Here is a 22979-nt window from a genome sequence, read left to right as displayed (position 1 = left end):
ATGGTGGGTCCCAGCTAGCAGGGGGGTATTCATTTTTTGTGCGTAATAAGGAGGCACTTCCTTGCGTGCAAAGATATAGCTGGTGGGTCCGACATGTCAGCGGGGGGAACGTTTTTTTCACGAAATACAGAGGCCCTTCTGGTGGGTCCCAGCTGTCAGGTGGAGGAATCATTATTTTGCACGTACAGTCCACGGCCGATGGATGTCGTTCGTTGACCAAGTTGACCAGGCCGCGCCGAGAGCACCATGGTGGTGGACGACGGCGAGGCCTAGGAAGGGAACGACATGGAGCCGGGGAAGACTCGGCAATGGTTGCCCACGCGGTGGGAGTATGAGTGTTTACTGGTCCGGCTGCCGTCACCGGAAAATTACAGGAGGTGTTGGTGAGTAGAGGAATGGCTTGGCCAGCAATGAAGTAGAGTGGGGCGGTGCGGCCTATGCGGCAGCACAGCCGGCCACGGGAGGCGGGAGCAGGCAGTCCCACCGGAGCTGGTTTGGGCGGCTGGAGCAAGATCAGATATTGAAGAAGCAGCACGGCCGTTGGATTAACATCCAATGGTCACTGCTGCTAGAATCGTTTGTGGACTAAGTTGACAAAGCCAAAGTACACATCAACCTAGTAGACCCACATGTCAGCCTCCAAATCTGTCCCAAACAGCATACATCCCGAAATTTCTAGCCAGATTCAAATTAATTTTAAATCTAAATATACCTTAATTTAAATTCAATGAAATTTTACCCGCACAAAAACAATGAAATTTAAAATATCAAAATCCGAAAGAAAACAATATTTTGGAACTAATTGTCTGTTTGCTGTATTTTTTCATTTTAGAGCCCATTTATTATTACTTATAGCTCATTTCTTATTACTTATAGCCCATTTTCTGGGAAAAATGCACCCCTCCTCGTCTTGAAAGATTTCCGGCCCAGCAGGGCGTAGAAAAGCAAGTAGGCCTATGTTGGTTATTCTGCAAAAAACAAAATAGCTGGCTAGCAATTTTTAGAAAGGAAAAAAACAAACTGGGCTGGCCATGTGCTAAACATATGAAATAAAAGCCTGGGCTAGACGGGCCACGGGTCCCGCACAACCCAGTTGATACCCTTCTCCGTCCCTAAAAAACAAAATTACTGCGCGCGCTGCTGGGTCCCTACTGTCATCCTCACCATGTACAGTCATATCCTTATTCCTCTTGGTTGTTGACCATGTTGACAACACCGGAGGGCGGCGCCGCGGCGAGTGAACCAAGGCGGAGGACGATGGTGAGGCCTCGGACAGGAACGAACAGGAGCCGGGGCAGATCACAGCCAGCCATGGGAGGCGGGAGCAGGCGGTCCCGCCGGCACTGGTTTGGCTTTGGCGGCTCGAGGAAGAAGAGACTGAAGAAACGCGACAGGCATTGAATGTCAATCCAACGGTCAAGGTTGGCACAATCGTTTTGTTGACTAAGCGGACACCAAGTAGCATAATTTTTTATATATAGGAGGAAAACTGCGAGGAAAATGCGTTCATCTGCCGTCCTCCTCATAGGGAACGTTTGCCACATAGGTGACTAGTACCCTTGGTTTTCAACTGAGAGGTCTTGGGTTCGAGTCCCAGGAACTCTCAATTTTGTCCTCCTTCCTTCCTCGCAAAAAAGGGAAAGAAAATCAAAGACTTGGGAAGGCGTACAGAACAAGCTAGTGTACCAGTAATGAGACGTTGCCGAGTTTTAGAAAAAAGAAAGACGTGCTCCTGTAGCTGGTTCGAATGCAAACCTAGACTATGACTATATATGGTGCTATGCTACTCTGCAAGTAATGAAACTGACATATCCAACGTTCGCTTCTCCTCTTCTCTACTTACTCTGCCTAGCATCAGAAGCTCTGGCCGCAGCAACCATGTCCGCTGGCTGCTCGTCCACCTGCTCTTCAGTAGGCAACAACAAGATATGCGCCAAGTCGCAACCCATACCATTGCCTGTGGGTCTCATCACACCCTCGCCGGCACGCGCACCGCAGCCGATTGCTCATCGCAACCCGCTGCTGTTGGTGTGGTGCCACTGCTGCAAATCACGCAGAGTCATCCGTCGTGTCTCAACCACAATCCGCAACCCTGGCCAAGTCTTGTACAAATGCCCGAATCATGGGGTAATAATATGTTTAAGTGTTGTTCTGCTGCTTTCAGTTGCTGATTTTTTTAATAGTTTGTTTGATGATCTACCAATTTGATTCATGCAGAAAAGGGAAGATTCGTGTGATTTGTATTTCTGGGAAGTTGCTGATGTGGGGGAATGCAACTACGCTGATTATTTGGTTAGCCAAGGAATCCCAATACCAGCAGGTTGGGGTGTTGGACAAGTAACTGAAGGAACGACATAAGAGGAAGATGTAGAGCAGAAGCTTAAAGATGTAGTTCCTCTGATCATGGCCAAGCAACAGCTGCTGAATGGCCTTGACAACAATGAGGAGATGAAAGAGCTTGTGAAGATAATGGGAAAAATCGATGTGCTCTGTAGGATGATTGTCTCTTTATTTGCAGTGTATGTAGCACTCGTGATGTATTCAGTGCCTACAACATGAGCACTTTGCTGAAACTAGTAATGAATGAAACCTGTGTAGCAGGCTGGGCGTAGTGTTGTGAACATATAATGATTTCTATTAATGGAAATCAGGGGGTATCCCCTTTTGCTCATATAAATAAATAAATAGCAGAGGTCCTGTCGGGTCAGCTTTGTTCTCATTCGAAGAGTCAAGCAAATTGCAGTCCAACATCAAACTATGTCATCAAATTCAAGTTTCACGGCCAAGTATGAGTACAACTAAACAACAATGTCATCATGTTTTAGTTGTCATACAATCACCAAACACAAATCAGCATACATAACAAGTGATGTTCTCACAACAAAATACTAAAAAAACATGTTCATCAGGTTTCAGTTGTCATAGGAAACACAATTTCGCATAGTAGATAAAAAACGTCTTCTGACAGGCAAATACGACAAAAGCAATGTAATCATCATCCGCAGCAGCAGCGTCAACATCTTCGCCATGTGTATCAGTCTGAATCGTAATTCCCCATGGTGTCATCTTCTTCTTCGTCCTCAACGTCCTCGAACGTTGACTTCTTCTTGATCAACTCTTGTATGTCCACAGCACGATAGGCAATCTTTTCGCCGGCTTCATTGACGTGATGGTTCTCAAAGATATTAGGAACATCTGTGTTATCTTGTACATCAGGAGCAGTGTAAGCATCATCTTGTTGTGCAACTTCATTAAACGAATTCCTCTGCTCAAACCTTTGCAATACTCTCCAGTCATCGCTACATGCAAATGTGTCTTCCAAGAAAAATTCTGTGTTGCTTGATTTGCCAAAATAAAAGGCTCGTTGGTCTGGTACGCCGCCTTGACATTGATGGATTTGAAATAATCATCAGCTCTGGGTTTGGCGATCCTGGAAAACAGGTTGTACCAACGACAGCACAACAGAACCACACACCGATGATCCTCGAAACTGGAGATATACTGCAACTGAATAATGTCTGTTATGTTAGCATACATTTCAGTTGTCTCTTTGTCATACGTATCCGTGCTCATGATGGCACTATTTTGTGTCTTCCTACCTTCGTCTCGTGCAAGGGTGTTGTAGCGCACATCTCCAACAACGCAAGATTCATAATGTCTTACCCGAGTATCAAGACCCATTGCTAGAGAGTAAAGGGCATCATCAACTGCCTGCCCATCCTCCCGCATATTCTTAACCTATGGTTAGAAAATAGACAAGCTGATCATCTTATGTACTCAATATATTAAAAGAACCGACAGTGCACTTCAAAAGCTTACATGGTTCTTGAACCATTTCGCAAATCCTGCCATAACCAGTTTGTCAATGTTTCTTGGATTTTGCGGCAGTAACTCCTCTTTATAGATGCTGCACAACATAGTGATCACGTCAAACATCTAAATATATAAGAATGTGCTGCAAGTTTAGTAGATTACGATGTATAAGATGCAGTACTGCACTTACTTGATATAAGCTGCAGCACTGCACTTACTTCATATAAGGTAGTATCTCAGGACAGTTATTCAACACATACCAAACCATTTTGTCCAAATCTTTAGGTTTGTCCTCTTGTCAACTCTTCCCTGTAACTCGAACAGAATAATCGAAAACATTGAGCCTGGGATTGTCTTCACCCACCTCTTTGCTAAGTTGATCAGTTGTTTCAATGTATTTTGAGCAGAATGTCAACGCTTCTGTAGCAATGTAGGCCTCTGCAATGGAACCCTCGGGTCTAGCTCTGTTCCTAACATAGCCCTTGAAAGTGCCTAGCCGCCTTTCAATAGGGTACATCCAGCCATACTGTACTGGACCTCTAAGTAGTGCCTCATCAGGTAGATGAACAGCCAAATGCACCATCACATCAAAGAAGGCTGGAGGATATATCTTCTCAAGGTCACATAGGATAGTTGGTATCTTGTCTCTAAGACGCTCCAAAGCATCTATCCTGATATTCCTACTGCAGAGTTCCCTGAAGAATTGTCCCAACTCTTCAACTGCTCTGTATAAGTTAGGGCGGCCCAATCCTCTAAGGATAACAGGTAAAACCCTTTGAAGTAGGACGTGGCAGTCATGAGTTTTCAACCCTTGTACCTTGTTTCCATTTGCACTGACTCTCCTTTCAGGGTTGGAAGCAAATCCATGTGGGAATCTCACACGTGACAGGACCTCGCAGAATTCTTTTCTTTTTACCTTGTCCAAGACGTACACAGCTGGTGCCATAACCCGTGGTTTACCTTCATCTTGCACCTGCAAATCCTTTCTGATACACAGGTGTGTCAAATCAATCCTAGATTTTAAGGTATCTTTCGTCTTGACTTCAATATTGAGAAGTGTGCCGATAATGCTGTCACATATATTTTTCTCGATGTGCATCACATCAAGATTATGCCTTAGATCCAAATCTTTCCAATACCCCAAGTCCCACAAAGTGGACATGCGGGTAAACAATAATCTCTCTTCTACCCTGCCACGCTTCCTTTTCCCTCTACCATTACCAGGATGGTTTCCTGGTGTAATATGCTTGACCTTCTCTAATTCCACTTGCAACTCATTGGCGGTGAGCCTCTTTAGCACATCACGGTTTTCATGCTTTGCATTGAACACATGTCTTCGGTATTTTCTAGGATGCGGCTTGTCCTTGGCAAGGAAATGGCGGTGTCCAATGTAACAGATCTTGGTAAGTATTGCGTATGACAGTGGATTCCTGTCACAGCGAACACATGCATTGTAACCATGTGTCGTTCGCCCTAACATAGTGCCCAAAGACGGATAATCATGGATGCACCAAATTATAACAGCACGCAGAAAGAAATCAGCTGGTGGGCTGCTATATAGGTCTCGAGTGAGAACACCCTTCCATAGCTGTTGAAGTTCCTCCACAAGAGGCTCCATGAACAAATCAAAATCCTTTCCAGGACTTTTTGAACCTGGGATGAGCAAGGCCATCATGTAGTTTGATTCTTTGGTGCAGACATTTGGAGGCATGTTGTAAGGGATAACAAGCACTGGCCACATGCTATATGTGGCGCTCTGGTGGCCAAATGGGTTAAATCCATCTGAAGCTAAGCCAAGTCTAATGTTTCTCGGGTCATCAGCAAACTCTTTGTGTTTATCATTGAAGCTTTTCCACTCACTACCATGAGATGGATGGCTCATTACATTCTGATCTCTGTACTCCTGGTTCCTAGAATGCCACAGTACATCCTCTCTTGTTTCAGCATCATGAAACAACCTCTGCAATCTTGGTGTAATTGGAAAATGTCTCAGAACATTATGAGGAATCCTCTTCACAGCATCGCCATCTTTCCATCTTGATGATTTGCATTTCGGGCATTCACTTAAGTTGGCATAATCCTTCCGGAACAGAACACAATTATTCTTACAAACATGGATCATATCATATCCAATTCCAACTGCACGAAGGAAATTCTTCATTTTACTGTAGGTGTGTGGCAGCTCAGACGCATCTAGGAAAGATTCGCGGAAAGCAGCCAACATCGCATCAAATGATTTGTTGGTCATCCACTCAGATGTCTTCACCTGAAGAAAGGTGGCCATAGCTGAGAATACTGACAGCTTATTTCCTGGGGTGACAGCAACGTTGCATTGTTCCAACATGCGGGCCCACTGTTTTTCTTCTGCAGGTGAAAGTTCATGGAATGCACGAGCATTTCGTAGCATTGTTTCAATGTTGGTCAAACTCACTGGCTCCGCCACCACCACCTCCTCCTCCTCTTCCACCTGAGCATCAGGCCAATCAAGATGGTGATCTGCTGCTTCCACGTAGTCAATAACATTGACGTTCATAGCTTCACCATGATGAACCCACCTAGTATATGTGACCGACATCCCATTCAAGTGTAGATGATTTTGCACAGTTGACTGGGGTCTTGTAACTGAATTCATACAACTACTACACGGGCAGAGCACATCTGATTTCGGACCACCGTACTCAGCTCTGATAAAGTTCATGAAGTTTTCAACCCCCTCGACATATGCAGCGAAGAATCTTCAAGCAGAAGTTATCCAAGTCCTGCCCATCTGTTAGACATACAAATTAGTTCTTCTACTAGATATTACAGGAAAAACATATATGCTATTTTATGAAGTCCAGAAAAAAAATACCTAGGTCGATGTCTAAAGCTATGGCAAGATATTTGGACGAGCAGATCTAAGTAACAAAATATATGTAATGCTAATTCAGCAAACAGATTTGAGTGCCAAATTATGGCAGGCTGTTTCAGCAGTCAATGAGCCCGAGCACACAACCATCGAACTATCGAAGGCCATCGCAGCAACAAAGATCGAGTATAAAACAGTGTAGAGCTATTTCAGCTAACAGATTGGCTACTAGACCATGGCAATCTACGTCACAATAAATATATGGCAGGATATTTTAGCAACTAATCGGCCTTGGCATGCCATCTCAGCTAAGCAGATTGAGTGCAGAACAGGGCAAGGAAGCTTCTTAAGCAGAGCATATTGACAGTAAACTACTTCGGCAAACAGTGAGATTAACAGCGTTTATCAGCTAACATTCAATGCTACACAGACATGAACGGGGCCTCAGTCTAGAATGCGCGTACCGTGGGAGAAGCTGACCGCCGTGCGTCTCCACACAAACGTCGCCAGCGGTGGCGGCGCTGACCGCCATGCACCTCCACAAGAACGTAGCTAGAGGTGACGGCGCGACTAGAGGACGGCAGTCTACGAGAGCGTACTGTGGGAGCGAGAGGATTGCCGAACCGCGATGCCGACGTATCGGCATGGCGGGGAGGGCGGCTTTGGCGGAGCGAATGGAGTGGAGGGGGACATGGGGGAGGGGGGGTTTGGGGAATATTATTGGCTAGTTGGCCGAAGGGCGGTTGAATCAGATTTGGGGGGAATTTTTGGGTGTGTGTGTGGGGGGGGGGAGGATTTTCACGCGATGGGCGGGGGGAGTTTGGTGCATGGTCGGTTTCTCCGAGTGCAGTCCCACGTGTCAGTGAAGTGGCAAGCCGAGGCGCGTTCTGTTTGCATGAGCCGTGTGCAGGACCGAACGTGTGTGGGGTGCAATGCGACCGCGACAGGAGTGCTGTGAGTGTACCGCATTTTTTCCTTTTAAACTAGGTGCTTTGCCCCCTCAAAAAAATCTGTTGCTTCGTGTGATCCATCGATACTACTACTAGTAATCCGGTAATCCCGACTAAAACGGCGCGACCGGGTCTTTTCCCGCGCGATATGCTGGGAGGTTGGCTTAGTTGGGTTTTTTAGGATGAGTAATGCTACACCTACGTAATCCCAGTTACGTAATTAACGTAATGTGAAACGTGTGAGCTGTTGATTGTAGATTGGGGGAGGGAGGGGCCCACCACCATGAAAATCGGGGGAGGAGTGAGAGGCAATTTACGTTAACCCTTTCGTAGGTTGCCGTAGATGTAGAAAGATGTGTCCGATCCTGCAATATAGGCCGTCCGATCTATATCTAACAAATAGGAAGGAAACTATGACAATTTACCCGCACTCCTCTCCACATTTGCAGATAAGGCTTTCCCTCGTTCATCCTTTTCTCCCACAAGATCTTGATCTTCCGTGCAACGCACGGGCATCTTGCTAGTACTCCTACAATATGTATATTATTGTGAAAGTTCATATACACCGGCCGAGATTAATGCAAACATGACAGATTTTCATTACATTTCGAACTTTTATAGGAGAAAAAAAATAAACCCGACCCTAAACCTATTGTATGGCGGCGACCGATGTCCTCCATCTGTGATCTCCATGTACGGGGGCAGGGTTAAAGACCCGTGAAGTGAAGGTGCGGTCTCCGACGAGGAAAAGTAGAACACGGGAGACGGACCGACCAGTTGGCACACCATGCCCTGCTGCCTCCCATGCCCTACTCATCCTCAGAGGAGTCCCCGACCTCGGCGGTGCCGGACGTTGGACGGCGGCAAGTAGGACGTGTGGCTGACGGTGCTCCTGTCGTCGGCCGCCAGCGTGGCCACCGCTTGTGCAGCGACTTGAGCGAGGGCGTCGACCTTGAGCTCCATCCCCGAAGACAAGCTCTCCCGCAGAGCGTTCGCGCTTGTGGTCATGGCGGATGTGGTTCTAGGTAGGGGGACGATGCACTATGGTGTGGAGGTTAACTGGGTGTTGCCGCTTTAAGTAGCACATTCCGGTGAGGCCAAGCGTCCGGGTGTGTCATTAAGTCGCCGGAGTTAGTTCCGCGGGCACCGAGCCTCTTAATGATGACATACAAACGGACGGCATGAATGCGGGCAGCTGGCGCCGGCTGGGAACGCACTGCGCGACGGCGCGAGGGATGAGGGTTTTGGTGTGCCAGGGTAGTCAGCTATGGTCGTGGCAACGTTGGAGATGCCCTTTGCTCACATGCGATCCCCGCATGTCATTGGAAAGGCAAGACGACCTGGCATGGTCTCAGGTCCAGAGGATGCAGTTGGCCGCGCTACACCACTCCGCGGACACGTCACGGCGCCCCGTGCATCCTCGATGAGCCGGGTGTTGGGGTGTGTTTGGATTGTGGCCAAAGTGCACCTTGCCAAAATTTTGGTCATGACCAAAAGATTGGTCTTTGTTTGGATGGTTGCCATTTTTTTGGCATGCCAATGAACTCTAGCCAACTCTAGTTCATTTTTCTTGCCAATGTTGGCCAAATCATGGGCAACCAATACCTCAACCAAAATTTTGGTCATGACCCAAAGATTGGTCTTTGTTTGGATGGTTGCCATTTCTTTGGCATGCCAATGAACTCTAGCCAACTCAAGTTCATTTTTCTTGCCAATGTCGGCCAAATCATGGGCAACCAATACCTCAACCAAAATTTTGGCTACCCAATGCTTTGATGGGGCAACCTTGGGCACAAACCAAACATACCGTTGGTCGTGCCACAGCACTAACGCCACCCTCGGCAAACTGAAACCGACCGTGTCTAGCGACGATATGAGCGTGTCGCTCACCGCGGTCGCCATGTCCAGAGGCGGTGTTGGAGCTGCGCCCCATTGTTGGCCCCAACAACCCACATGAACGGTTGTCGGTGGCGAGGAGGTCGTGGGCCAGCTCCTCCATTGGACTAGTCTGCGCTATGTCGTCCCGACGGGTGTGCCCCACATGTCTGTTTCCCTGTTTTCCCGACCATATTCGAGCGTCAGTGCTCCGCGTTGCGCATTAGGCCTTCCACTATGTAGGCCAAGCGAGACAACTTATTGTTTATTTGAGCCGTTCAAGTATAATCATGTGGCGTTTGCTTATTTCTCATTCCTCTCCAACCCTCTTATCCATCGATCATGTCGCCCTCCAGTCGAGTCCATCCTCCCGCATGCCTCATTTGAACATTCCACCAAGTATCATTCGCATGTACCCACCCTAGTCCTCCTTCAATAGATCTCCGAACACCGAGATGAAATCGAGAGGGAACGAGTGGGGGCACGTGATACCTAAGGCGGATTCAAAATTTTGAACCGGTGATCATAGCATCCGCAAATCATATATAAAGGGTATTCAATGTTCGTTTCGTTTTTGAACATACAATATACTCCCTCCTATCCTTTCTAGTTTACATATAAGTTTTATGTGTAGTCAAAGTATATCTACTTTGATCAAAAAGGTATCAACATTCAACAACGCCCAATCAATATTGTTAGATTTGTACGTACTCCTAGATTTGTACTCGAGATGGTTTCCAATTTGACTATTGAAAAGATTAATAGTACATGACATGTATAATGTGAAAATTATATCATTGGAAACTCCTTTCAAATACGAATTTGACCGTATGCTTTGTGTAAGTTGCATGTCATATATTATTACTCTAACATTTGGTAAGAGTTAGCCTCAAAAATCGCATTAGACCCTATATGCTTTGTGTAAGTTGCATGTCATATGTTATTACTCTAACATTTGTGTAAGTTGCATGTCATGTATTATTACTCTAACATTTGGTCAAAGTAGTATAGTGGAAGTGGATCCTCTGACGTAGGTATCCCTGCCTTACCCTCCCTTTCGGTCACTTACTGGCGGACCCCATGCTTGCTAGGCCCCGCATGTCAGTTACTCAATGGGTTCGGCCATGTCACGGGATCCTCATCCGTAGTATACTCCCTCTTTTTTTATTTACTCCGCATAAAATGGAGGGAGTGGTGGTATAATAAATAACGCGGGCGGGGGAGGGGAGGGACGTCGGTTTGCTCTCAACTGCGGTCCCACAAGCAAGCAAAAATGCAAGATGAAGCGCGTTCCATTCGGTGAGCGGCGTGGAGGGTCCAGCGTGCCGGGCTGCAACGCGAACGCGACAAGAGCGATGTACAGTCAAAACCAATTGACCGATCGTCACTGGAACCACTATTCACACCAGAACCTTCGCTGCTCGGCCTACGCCAGCCACTTCCCTAAAACCACACCAAATCTCCAGCCCATTCCCCCACCTTTCGATCCCCTAGCCCGCATCAAGTGTCTCCTAGTTTGCCAGAAAGCCATGGTGCGCCACAAGATCACTTATTACAAGATGCTGACGCCGGAGCGCCGCGCAGAAATCGCGGCGGCGGTCGGCGCCACAGACCTCCGTTCCCAAGCTCGCTTTGCGGCGGGCCAATCCCCGAGTTCTCTGGAGCCAAGCTACGAGGAGGAGGAAGCCGATCCAATGTTCATGGCGGAGGTCACGGCGCAGAAGGCCCCCGATGGGTATGAGATGATGGATGTCGACTTCGTGCCGGCGTCCGAGTCCCCCATGGTGTAGGCGGACCAGTGGTTCAACATGGCGATACTAAAGGAGGACCGGGAGGCAGAGGCTCAACTCGACGTGGAGTGCGCGCATGCCGCTGCCATCGAGGCTCTCCTGCAGGAGGAACCGGATGTCGTGGATGTGAACCGGGCGGCGGAGGCTCAACTTGAGGCGGAGCGCGCGGATGCCGCTGCCATCGAGGCCCTCCGTCAGGCGGAACCGGACGTCCTGGACTTGAACCGAGCGGCAGAGGCTCGACTCGACGTAGAGCGCGCGGATGCTGCTCTCATCGACGCCCTCCTGCAGGCGGAACTGGACGTCCTGGACTTGAACCGGGCGGCGGAGGCTCGACTCGACGCGGAGGGCGTGGATGCCGCTGCCATCGAGGCCCTCTTGCAGGCGGAACCAGATGTCCTCGACTTGAACCGGGCTGTGCTCTCGCCCGTGCAGAGCGCCCGCACGCTCCGCTTGAACGAGTAGCTGGAGGCCGAGGACAACCACGGTGCGGAGACACACATCGGCAGCGACGGCTGGTTCGCGCTGGCAGCAAAAGACGACGAGGTCGTCTCTTTCCACGAGCAGTGATAGTTTTTCTTTATGTTGTTGTTTTTATGGATCTTTTGCTGTGTAAAAACATATATTTGTTATGCAAGTCACCTGACTTGGGTCAGTCTACCATTTCAGGCAGTTGGATGAATATCCTACGTCTCCTAACCCTTCTTTCCTTTTTCCTCACCTCTTCTTCTTCCCCAACAGACGACCGCACGGGCCATACGGATACTCCCCAACATGCGGTTGGATAAACATACTCTATGAACGAAAATTATGTGTCAGCGATAGGATGGCTGAGCTTGGTGTGTTCACATGCGACAACACATGTCAGTGAGGGTGTGTTCCCTTGGTTGGGTTTGCGGCGTGCAGGAGCGACCGTGTGAGGGTGCGGTGCGACCGCGGCGTGCAGGAGCGACCGTGTGAGGGTGCGGTGCGACCGCGATAGCCGTGCGCAAGTGTACCTTCTTCTCATTTTGAAAACTTTAGGCAAGCTTGGAAAAAATGTGTGGCGAAGTTTGGCAATGCAAGGCCTAGACCCAAACAGGATAAGTACATACGTACTACTAGGAGTACTAGTGTTAAAAAAGAAAGGCTGGGTTTTCCTTCGCGGGATTTAATCGATACAAATCCTCGTTTCATGTGTCAATTAATGCGTATTTTTTTCTCCAAAGACCAAAGAGCTAACCATCTCACTCCTCATCGCTTGATTAATGCAGCGCCATGCAAACCAACTTTCTCACTTCCGCATGCATGCAGGGGATATTAATGTCCTTGGTTGCTAACCCCATCAATTTTGCCTCGATTAGTGTTAGTGGCCCTTTGCAAATTGTAATTTTGATATACTGGCCTTGTGTACAAAAGAATGGAGGTAGTAACTATATTTGATTTCCTTCCCATTGCGGTGACGTCAATGATATTTTTTTGGTGGTTTGGCGAAGTGCGTTCGACGGAGAACACCATTGAGGGAGACCACGGTAAGTCGTTTGCAAGTGCCGCCTGCAAGCCGAGACAACCTCCTTATTTGCATCCAGGAAGTCCTTTACTAGTACTACTATAACTAATGCGGTGAGATGGCTTCTCAAAGAAGACGATGGAGAAGCGGAGTCAGCGAAGAGTGAAATGATGGTTGCTGCGTCCGTGCTTTTGTGATTTGACGCCTCACTGCTTTGTGATTTGTGATAGAAGGGACAGGTAGTAGACTCCGTGCTCTATACTGTACTACATGCGTCCAAGCATGGGAGAAAGAGGAGAGACGTTGCATTTTTCTATTCCTTCATCAATCAATCGGGGAGCTTCGGTTCCATCTTTTTGGCATTGGCAACACCGTCCACAATGTTTCCCACAATGCCAAAAGCTATTTTCACATTTGGTTACACATTGTGGATGCCCTTAACCATACCACTTGGTTTTGCTCTTGTGTGCTATCTATACAAATCTCAATTATATTGATCTAAAAAATTATAGAATCGAGATTAGTAAAAAGGAGGTGATTTTGCCGCGCGGATGGCGGGGGAGGTTTCTTATTTGAGCAATGCTACATCCACGTAATGGTTTACGTAAAGTTACGAACTGATGTGATGTGGGACTATTTGATTGGATTAAAGGAGAGGATTAGGCCCACCCCACCTGAAAATCAGGGGGCATATATAGATTAGATGGAAAGTTTACGTAGCAGCTATGTAGCCCTTTGTAAGTCTAGGATTAGGCTTCTTATTTTCGGAGGACGTTGTCCTGGCGGTTTGCTAACATGCGGTCTCACGTGTCAGTGCTTTACCAAGCCGATCCGTGTCCCACATGAGGCAGAACAACAGCAGAAGCAACATGTGGTTAAGTTGAAGATGAGGGAGAAGCGGATTCAGCAACGAGTGAAATGATGGTTGCTTCGCCCCTCCAACTTAACTGCGGGAAAGGTGCAGCTTTGTGATTTGACGCCTCATTGCTCATTACTACGCCGGTGCCATGACTGGGGTGCTTCACCCCGGCTGCTCTGCACGGTATTCTGGTATGGCACGTGGACCCGGTAGCTTGATGTCCCACATGTCGGCGAAAGGGACTAGAAGATTTATGAAAGCGAGTGCTCCACTCTTACGACGGAGGAGTAGACGACACGATGGCCCAGTGAACTGTCACTTATATTGTATAGTACTATAGTTTTGCCGTTTCGCATGATCCATCGATACAAACACGATTAAACAGGAAAGGGTGGGACTTTTCCCGCGCGGTAGATGATACTGGTATACATTTCAAAGGCAATTTTAATGTATGCAAAATGAATAATTATAAGTAACAATATGATATCTAGTAAAACTAAAAACACATATGATTTATTGTGTTAGAGTGTAGTAGTAGTGCTGTATTGCATAGTTGTTAGATGTAACATGCGAGAACGTGTAGAGATGTAGTTTTGGAGGGCCTACAAAGAGAAAAGCGTAATACGGTCACCGAACTTCAGAATAAGCTGATTACAGTCACTATATATGTTTTGCGGTGATTATACGGTCACTTGCTCACAACTTAGCATTGGATTGCACTCTGTTGACCGGCCAAATAGTCTGCGTGGCGCCATGTTGACTAGTTAAATTGACCATGTTCGTTGTGGGTCCCACTTGTCAGTTCGCATAGGCAAAAGGTCAGATAAACACAAATTTACGCAAGCGCGGCAAGTGTCCAACCCGTTTACGGGAATCACCTGGTTGTGTATGTGTGTGTCAGGGCCTGATGTGTGCGCATGCACGTGTAGGTTGAGCACTTGAGCGTGAGAGTGTGTGTTGGTCATGTGGTGTACTGGTGTGTGCATGCATGCGTGCGTGTGTGCATGTGAGTGTTGCGTGCGTGCGTGGGTGCATGTGTTTGTGTGAGTGTTGCGTGGATGCAGTTCGTGTGCATGCGTGTGTGTGTGTATAATCACCACACCAGCTCCTGTGTGTTAAAACAGGCGGCTCAGCATACCAATACAAGGCCACCTTGTCCGCTGTGCCCGCGGTCATGACTTCGAACCACCGTCCAAATATTTTTTTGTCGTTTGTTTTCATTCTTACTAGCAAGATGCCCGTGCGTTGCATGTAACATCAAGATGCATTTGTATGACTTGTTTATCTTGTGAGAGAAAATGATGAACGAGGGAAGGCCTTATTTGCAAATGTGGAGAGGTGTGTGGGTACCTTTTTGCAAAATTGCCATAGTTTCTTTCCTATCCGTCAGATATAAATCGGACGGCCTATATCGCAGGATGGCAGGCACACCATCATCACCAACTCTGTTTTTTATAAGAGTGTATTTTATGTATTTTATAAGAGTGTAGATGTAGAGTAGATACAAGTCGACAGGTGGGCACGATGGTAGTGAGATAATGTGATGCAACACTAGAGGTGCCACGTGGAGCGTTTAACTGGTCAACTAGTCATGTCATGAGCAAATACAGTGTTGTACGGTGAGCCCGTGACTGCATAATAACCACTAAACGTAAATGGTGACCGTAATGAGTGGATTCTGAAGTCCAATGTATGTATTGTGCTTTCACTTCAAATACAATGATCATCATTGCATATATCGCGAGAGAAAGATGAAACATGCGTGAATTTTCTGGGGGCTTACTTTTAGAGGACCTGGAGATAGTTTTGTGTGCATACGTGAAAGGGGCGTACAGGGGGGTATGCGATGGAGAGAGAGATGCTCTGCGTTTCTCTTTATTATGACTAACTTTGTATATAGTATAAAATATACATATTCACAGTGCGGAATAAATATCATTGTGGGCACCATGCAATGCAAATTAGCGTTCGTACTCCTCCATATAACTTTGTAATGTTGTATATATGTAGAAACTCTAAAATAATTTTCTGGCCACACTTTATTCAAAAGGAATGTTGTATGCGAAATAAACGTGAAGAGAGGGCTTTTTAGATCAATGGGGTACGTGATGTAACATGTGTGAATGTGTAGTTGATGCATTTAGCGGGGCCTAGAGAGGTATGTGTGTGTATTACGTATTAGAGAGAGGCATGGATAGAGGGGCCGACGGGGGGGGGGGGGGGGGGAGGGGGGCGTGGGAGAGATAGCACGAGAAATGAGAGTGGTCTAGAGAGAGAGAGACGAATATGACGTCACGACAAGAGATTCCATTCCCTTGAGTGTGTATATGCAAGGGGGGAGGGAATAGAGGCACCAGGAGAAATTTTCTGTGTGTGTGGTGTTTGTGTTGGTATGTGTGGGTGTGAGAAGATAATGAGACGTGGGGGCAGAGGGTGTGTCACCGCGTGAGGTCCGGTGGGTCGAGGTGAGGCCCTTCGTTCTGTTCCGTACTGCGCCACATTGGTCGGCCCGTGATGCATTTAGGAAGACCCATGGTTGACTAGTCGTACAAGACAAATATAGCAGAATTGTGAAGGACTTTGTGTCCACTGACAAAGCCGGCTAGGATTTGTAACCCTAGGTTCTCGGACTAAGGTAACCCCTTTATCTCTAATATTACTATTCATCCTACCTAACTTTAAGGGGCATCCTACAGAATGCTCTGCTAGAATCATACTTGTCGATTAGGAAGAGAGGTGTGAGACAATGCATGAGAGATAGGCGTAAAGATAATGTGCGTACATGAGACACGTAGGCAGGTCCATGTATATAGAAAGGGTCGATGAGGATTGTGTGTGTATGTTTGCGAGAGGAAGAGTGCTTGTGATAAAGGTCAGTGAAAACAATTGTAAATGGTTACGAGAGGGAAGGAGGGTTATATCTAGAGCATGTGTGCGAGAAAGACACCTCGGGAGAGAGTGTGTGAGCATGTGTGAGAGACCACCGATGGAGAGTGAAACTACACGCAAAAGACTGCTCTACACATTGATTAAAGATATAAATTGTATCCAAATATTAGGATGGGATCATGATATTTGCAATTCACGTAAGGAGCGGCCATTGATCCATCAGACATCTAGATTCTATCGAATTTGAGCATGTCTATGTTATTATTCGACACAATTGATCCACATAGTTAGTATTAGGAACTCCAGACAATGCATCTCTTTAGCAATCGGATATAAACGTGAGTATAGTTCATGTTGTGTGTGTAAAGCACATTATACATACGAAAGTTACACAATGGACATTATAAATAGCTACTACCTATGAACTAGCATACATTTGAATTCAACTTAAGGTGGTTTAAAAAATCGAATTCAACATGAAGTCCATTCAATTATTTGAATTTGATATCATGGCATTTGTAAACCATACCTAAATTATGGGGGCACCAATCTTTGCTCTGATTTTGTACATAATAGCATATGAAGTCGTGTACAAAATAGATTCAAATTTAGCTCCTCCATTCCAAAATAACTGTAGTTATAGGATTTTCAAGTGTCAAAATTTCAAAAAGAAGCGGATAATTTAATGAGGTTTTCAAACATACAAGGTCAAATATAACGTTGTATATTTAGGTCAATCCTCATAGTTCAAGAGTACTCTAAATGTGAATGCTTGTGTTTCAAAATTTCGAACGAAGCGCCAAAAGAGCCTCTACTCGCCCGAAACCGTGTGAGATCAATGTTTGGTAGTACAAGGAAATTACTTTTCTAATAACTCCGACCCGTGAAACCTACCGGCCCGACGTCCAAAGGTCTAAACCGGGGTAGGTTTGTAGCTTCATCTAGACGCCACGCAACCACATCCGGAAAACATTCATACACAATGGCCGCCTAAGCACACATGCGCGCGGCCGAAATCGCTCCCGCCCACTATTTGGGACACCTGGGATTACCATCCTACCCCCGACCCACAGTAGGTCCGAAATTTAAGAGGGGGCCAAAGTTTGTACTTTCCCCAAATTTCAAACAAGCGCGTCCCATTTCTATTCATTAAAGCCAAAAACAAGCACGTCCCAGACCGAAACATGGTCCCCCCACCCGTCCGATTCCCCATTCATACTCCATGGGCGCCAAAACTACCTCTCCATCAGCCGCGAAACCCCGGCGTCCTCCGTCCGCCACCCCATCCCACCCATCAACCGCAGCCCTCCTCCATCACGCCGGAGCCGATACCCCGACGTCGTCGTCCACCGCAACCTCAACCGCAACACCCTCCACGGCTAGTAGTTGAAGCCGAGGCTGAGCCATCCATACCCAAGCCAGTTCAACCACGCCGTCCTGCGCCTCACGGCTACCGCTTCAACTTCGCCACCCTCCATCGCACCGGAGCTGTTCCTGCTACGCCATCCTTCGCCGCCTCGGATCTGCTTCCCCTCCCCCGACATACGGCCATGGCAACACAGTCAACAATTTGGCCATGGGATCGTCCAAGCCTGCACCCTCCAGAACATCGGTTTCCCCTGTAAAAAGAAGAAAATCGGCGCGACTTTGTGGAGGTGACCACACCGGCAACCGAAAAAGGTACTCCTCTTCCCTTATTCGTGCAAATCTTACATCTCTGCTTGCACAGTATTTATCCCACAGAAGACACTGGTTGACCGCTTCTTCTTGATACTAGATGTTCCTAGTAACTCGCGATGCACAAGGTTTCTCCTCATATACTATTTCACCTTAGATAGAGGTCCGTCGCCCCCCCTGAATTTCAATTTCTGGCCACTTGATTCCCAATTAACGGAAGCATTCCCTGGCGTAACAGGCGCTAGTACGCCTATTACGTCGGGGAAGCAGCTCCTTGGTGTTTATCTTAGGGGCGTGTGCGGCCTAGAGCTACTGGCGCCCGATCTGGAGGTCGGCCGGGATTAAAGGGATGGCCTGGGTGCACTGCCAAGCACGACGGTGGTGTGAGGTCGATGGGAGGGCGGGGCGGCGGAGGCAGGGGTCTGGGCCGGTGGTCGCTGGCGGTTCGAGAAAGATCATCAACAGTGACTGGCGGGAGGTAGACGAAGGCCATCTGCCCGTTCCTTATAGATTGGATGGTTCATTAAAAAAATCGACTGACCTATTTATTTTCAGTCGACTGTTATCTTAGATAGGACCACATGTGGTGGTGTGCTGGAGGAGTACCTGCATTTCCTGTGCTCATATATTACAAAATCATACAGAGTAGAATCTAATTTTGTTTGCCATGCAATGTTGTAGAGCTATCATATGTCTCCTGTCATTTATTTTTCAGCCACCTGCTATTTGCTACTTTTATAGTGCACTAGTTCTGCACACACTTCACCCTTACTCTCACTATTGTGTTTTTATGCAAGGGTATTTCAGACTCTGCTGCCATGAGAGAAGCCAAAAAGAAAAGAGAGAAGTCGCTCTAGTTTGGTGTGCGGCTAGGCAAGACACGTTTCAACGCTTTAAAGGGTGCAGTGTCAGCAGATGGAGACGGGGAATGTAGCTCTGGAGTTGATGACCTCGCTCGCAATGAACCACCATCCCAGGTGCTTGCTTTAACTTCGCGGTGTCATATGTGGTTGCATGTTCCATATGGTGTCTAGCTTGTATTCGAAAGGCCGAAGTCGGTAAGATAAGGAAATATTTTTTTTACATGAACCACCATCCCGTGAGCACCAGAAGACAAATAGCTAGTCAGGGCACTGGCCGAGCCAGTGACAAGCCCAACAAAGATAGGCATCACCTGGAAGCCAGCTAAAAAGCTGCGATGGTGGCGAAGCAGCCCGCCTCCCACCAGGCTCTCAGGTCCTAGATGATCATGCTCACCACTCCAGCCGGATGTCTAGCTTGTATTGCTTCCAATTTTGTTAAATTGCATCTTCTTAGCTTACACATTATACCTTTGAATATGACATGCCTTTCTATTTTTGGTACATACTAGTACATCTGTGTATTAACCATGTTCTTACATCAAACTAATGTTCTTGTGTATCCCTCATCAATCACTTATGATGAGGCAGGCAGGCAAGGGGACTACTCCTCATTTAAAGAATGCAACGTCAGCCTCCCGACATGATTCTCAAGAAACGGAAATGCTAGATGAAGATAGTGAACATAGCTCTATAGTTGATTACAACATTTCCCCTACACTAGCATCGCAGGTGCTTGCTCTAACTTGGCCGCGTAATATGTGGTTGCATGTTGCATATGGTGTCTAGATTGTAATTCTTCCAATCTGGTTAAACTGCATGTGCTAGTCTGCTTCGCTTATACATTATACCTGTTAATGTGACATGCCTTCCTGTATTTAGTACATAGTACATCTGTCTATTAAGCATGTCCTTACATAAAACTATTGTTTTTTTGTATCCCGCATCAATCAACATGACGAGACACCTTTAGTATATGCAGTGCGATATTAGTTGCATCTTTCATATGATTTCTAGCATGCGCTGCTTCTAATTTGTTGAAATTCAATTTATGATGGGACGCTTTTAACTTGGTAGAGTCATATTGGTTGCATCTTTCATGTGGTGTCTAGCTTGCATTGCTTCTTATTTGCTGGAATGGTTTCTGCTTAGTTTACACAAACAGTTGTGAACATGCCATGCCGTCCTGTTTTTCGTACATATTCCATCCTGGTATCATGTGTTTGCCTTACATCAAAGTAGTGATTGTCAGTATCATGCATGAATGAGTTCTGAAGAGAGAATTTTATTGCTTTTTCTTGCCGGTTTTACTTGAAAATTCAAAATCAATAAAGCGGAAGGAAGTTAGCAAGGCAGCGGATAAAGGTGCTCCTTCCGAACGGAGGGCCTCTACAATTTCTACTCCTCCACACCCCCAAGATGATTTCCAAGACAACACATGCATAGACACTCAACAAAGCTGTGTTTATGATGAGCACGTCTCCCCTAGTGCAGCATCACCGGTGCTCCCTCTAACTTGGCACTATTATATGTGGTTGCATGTTATGTGTGATGTCTAGCTTGTATTGCTTCTAATTTTGTTGAATTCCATCTTCTTACTTTACACATTATACTTGAATAAGACACGTCTTCCTGTTTCTAGAACATACAATATCTGTCTATCACACCATGTTCTTACATCAAATTACTACTGTTGTGTAACCTGCAACAATCACTTATCATAAGACACGTTTGACTTCGGAGTGTGATATAGGTTACATCTCACATTCTTTTCTAGCTTGTATTACTAATTTGTTGAAATGGCACTTATGACGAGACAGTTTTAACTTGGTAGAGTGATATTCGTTGCATCTTTCATATGGTGTCTAGCTTTCATTGCTTCTAATTTGTTGAAATGCCTTCTCCTTAGTTTACACATCATAAGTTGTGAATATGCAATGCTGTGAATATGCAACGGCACTAATGATGAGAGACCTCTAACATGGTAGTGTGATGTTGTTTGCATCTTGCATATGATTTATTTCTTGTACTGCTTCACATTTGTTTAAACGCCATTTATGATGAGACACTGTTAACATAGCAGAGCGATATTTGTAGCATCTTTCATATGGTGTCTACCTTCCATTGCATTGCTTCTAATTTGGTGAAATGTCTTCTTCTTAGTTTACACATCATAGTTCTGGTTATCTCTTCCGTCCTGTTTTTCATACATATTACATCCTCCTATCATGTGGTTGTCTAACATCAAAGTTCAGTTCGTCTGCATCACACATCAATTTGTTCTGAAGAACTAAATTGTTATTCGTTTTTCTTGTTGGCTTGACTTAACATGGCACAGATAAAGAGGAAGAAACACAGAGTGGCAGGGAATGAGAAGCGGATGAATCCTGCAGATTCTGCTGGTACTGATGGTGCAATAGAAGGTCAAAGTCCAGCAGAAAATTCTACAAACACGGTATCCCATGCTACATGAGTTGCAAAAAAGGACAAACAGAAACAAATAGCTGCCACCAAACAAGCAGAGACAACCCTAGTTCTTGCAACACCTATCATAGTACTACCAGTTGCACGACGTACTCGTGCGTCAACTGAGCTAGCAACACGTTCCCAAGCTCCCTTGCCACCTGACACTACTTCCCAAGCACTCTTGACACAAGACGAGTTGGCAATATCATATGAACCTTGTGAGCTTCAACAGCAAGAAGGTAGTTGCTGGAGTCAAGTTATAGTTGCATGCTTCTTTATATGTAGTCTCACAGTTTGATGTACGCTAACACTTCCTATGTTTGTTGTTGGACTAGCACCTAGGTGCAAGAGGAAAGAAACATCAGGGATAATGCTCGATAGGTTAACTAAATCTAGAGGAGGAAGACTAGAGATCCGTTTTGAGGCAGGTTTAAAAAGGCCACGTGATGCTACAGAGTCAGCCAAGTTAGTATCAGAGGCAGTGGTTGCTGTTAGGTGTCATGTACGTATCCTCCCAACATGGATTCAGTACAGGAATGACAAAGACGAAACCCAATTCAACATCTTCCTCGACCATTTATCTGTAAGTATGGTTATGTATGGAAACTAGTAATATCGTCTTGCTCTGTCCAATACTTTCTAGGTTGCTGATAATGAGACTCCCATAATTTTCAACAGATGAGGTTCAAGTTGGATAGCCAAGATGATGCAACCAGACAAGGTTGCACCCATGTTTTCAAGTCTGCTCTGCAACAGTATCGGTATAACTTGAGGAAAACTCACTTTGAAGGCAAGGCTAACAGTGAACTTGCCCAAACATCTCCAGTGGAAAATATATCTGATGAAGAACAAGGCCAACCGTACGAAAGTGAAATTCCAACATACGACAGGATCTCGTAGCTATATTGCACACTGTGAGGCTCTTATAATTAGCTGCTGTTTCACTCTTTTTGCTGTACCATATTATCAGATCTATATTGACTTGTTCCAAATGTAGAGGAAAGCCCGCAAGGACCAAAAAGTACCTGAACCAAATGTTGTGGAAATCTTCAAGGACTGTCACACTAGCAAGAAGAAGGGCATGACTACACCAGTCAAAGCCGCTGTTGTAAGTCCTTAATCCTCATGCCTTTTAACTACTACTTACTCTGACTTGTGCCTTGAACTGCATGGTTTGCAGCCAATGTCTATTACTCTTTTCAATTTTATACACAATTGTCTTAGCGTATCATTGCATCTTACAAGGTTTAAAAGAGAGGAGTGATGTTCCTTTGATCTTGACCCGTAATCTAGTTTCGTGCTGGACTTGCCCACACAACGTTACAATTGCCTGTTTGTCTGTTCTTAGTTGTTTTGTGATATGAATGACGTCATACTATGCTTACTATATTATAAACTTCGTCTCTTTATCCTTAGCCCTCAATACAATGTGAAGAAATAGACAATACATTAGCGATGGTACA

This window comes from Triticum urartu, chromosome 5A, assembly GCF_056163025.1.
Source record: "Triticum urartu cultivar PI428250 chromosome 5A, HENAU_Tu73, whole genome shotgun sequence".
Taxonomy (NCBI): domain Eukaryota; kingdom Viridiplantae; phylum Streptophyta; class Magnoliopsida; order Poales; family Poaceae; genus Triticum; species Triticum urartu.
This window is presented reverse-complemented; position numbering follows the sequence as displayed.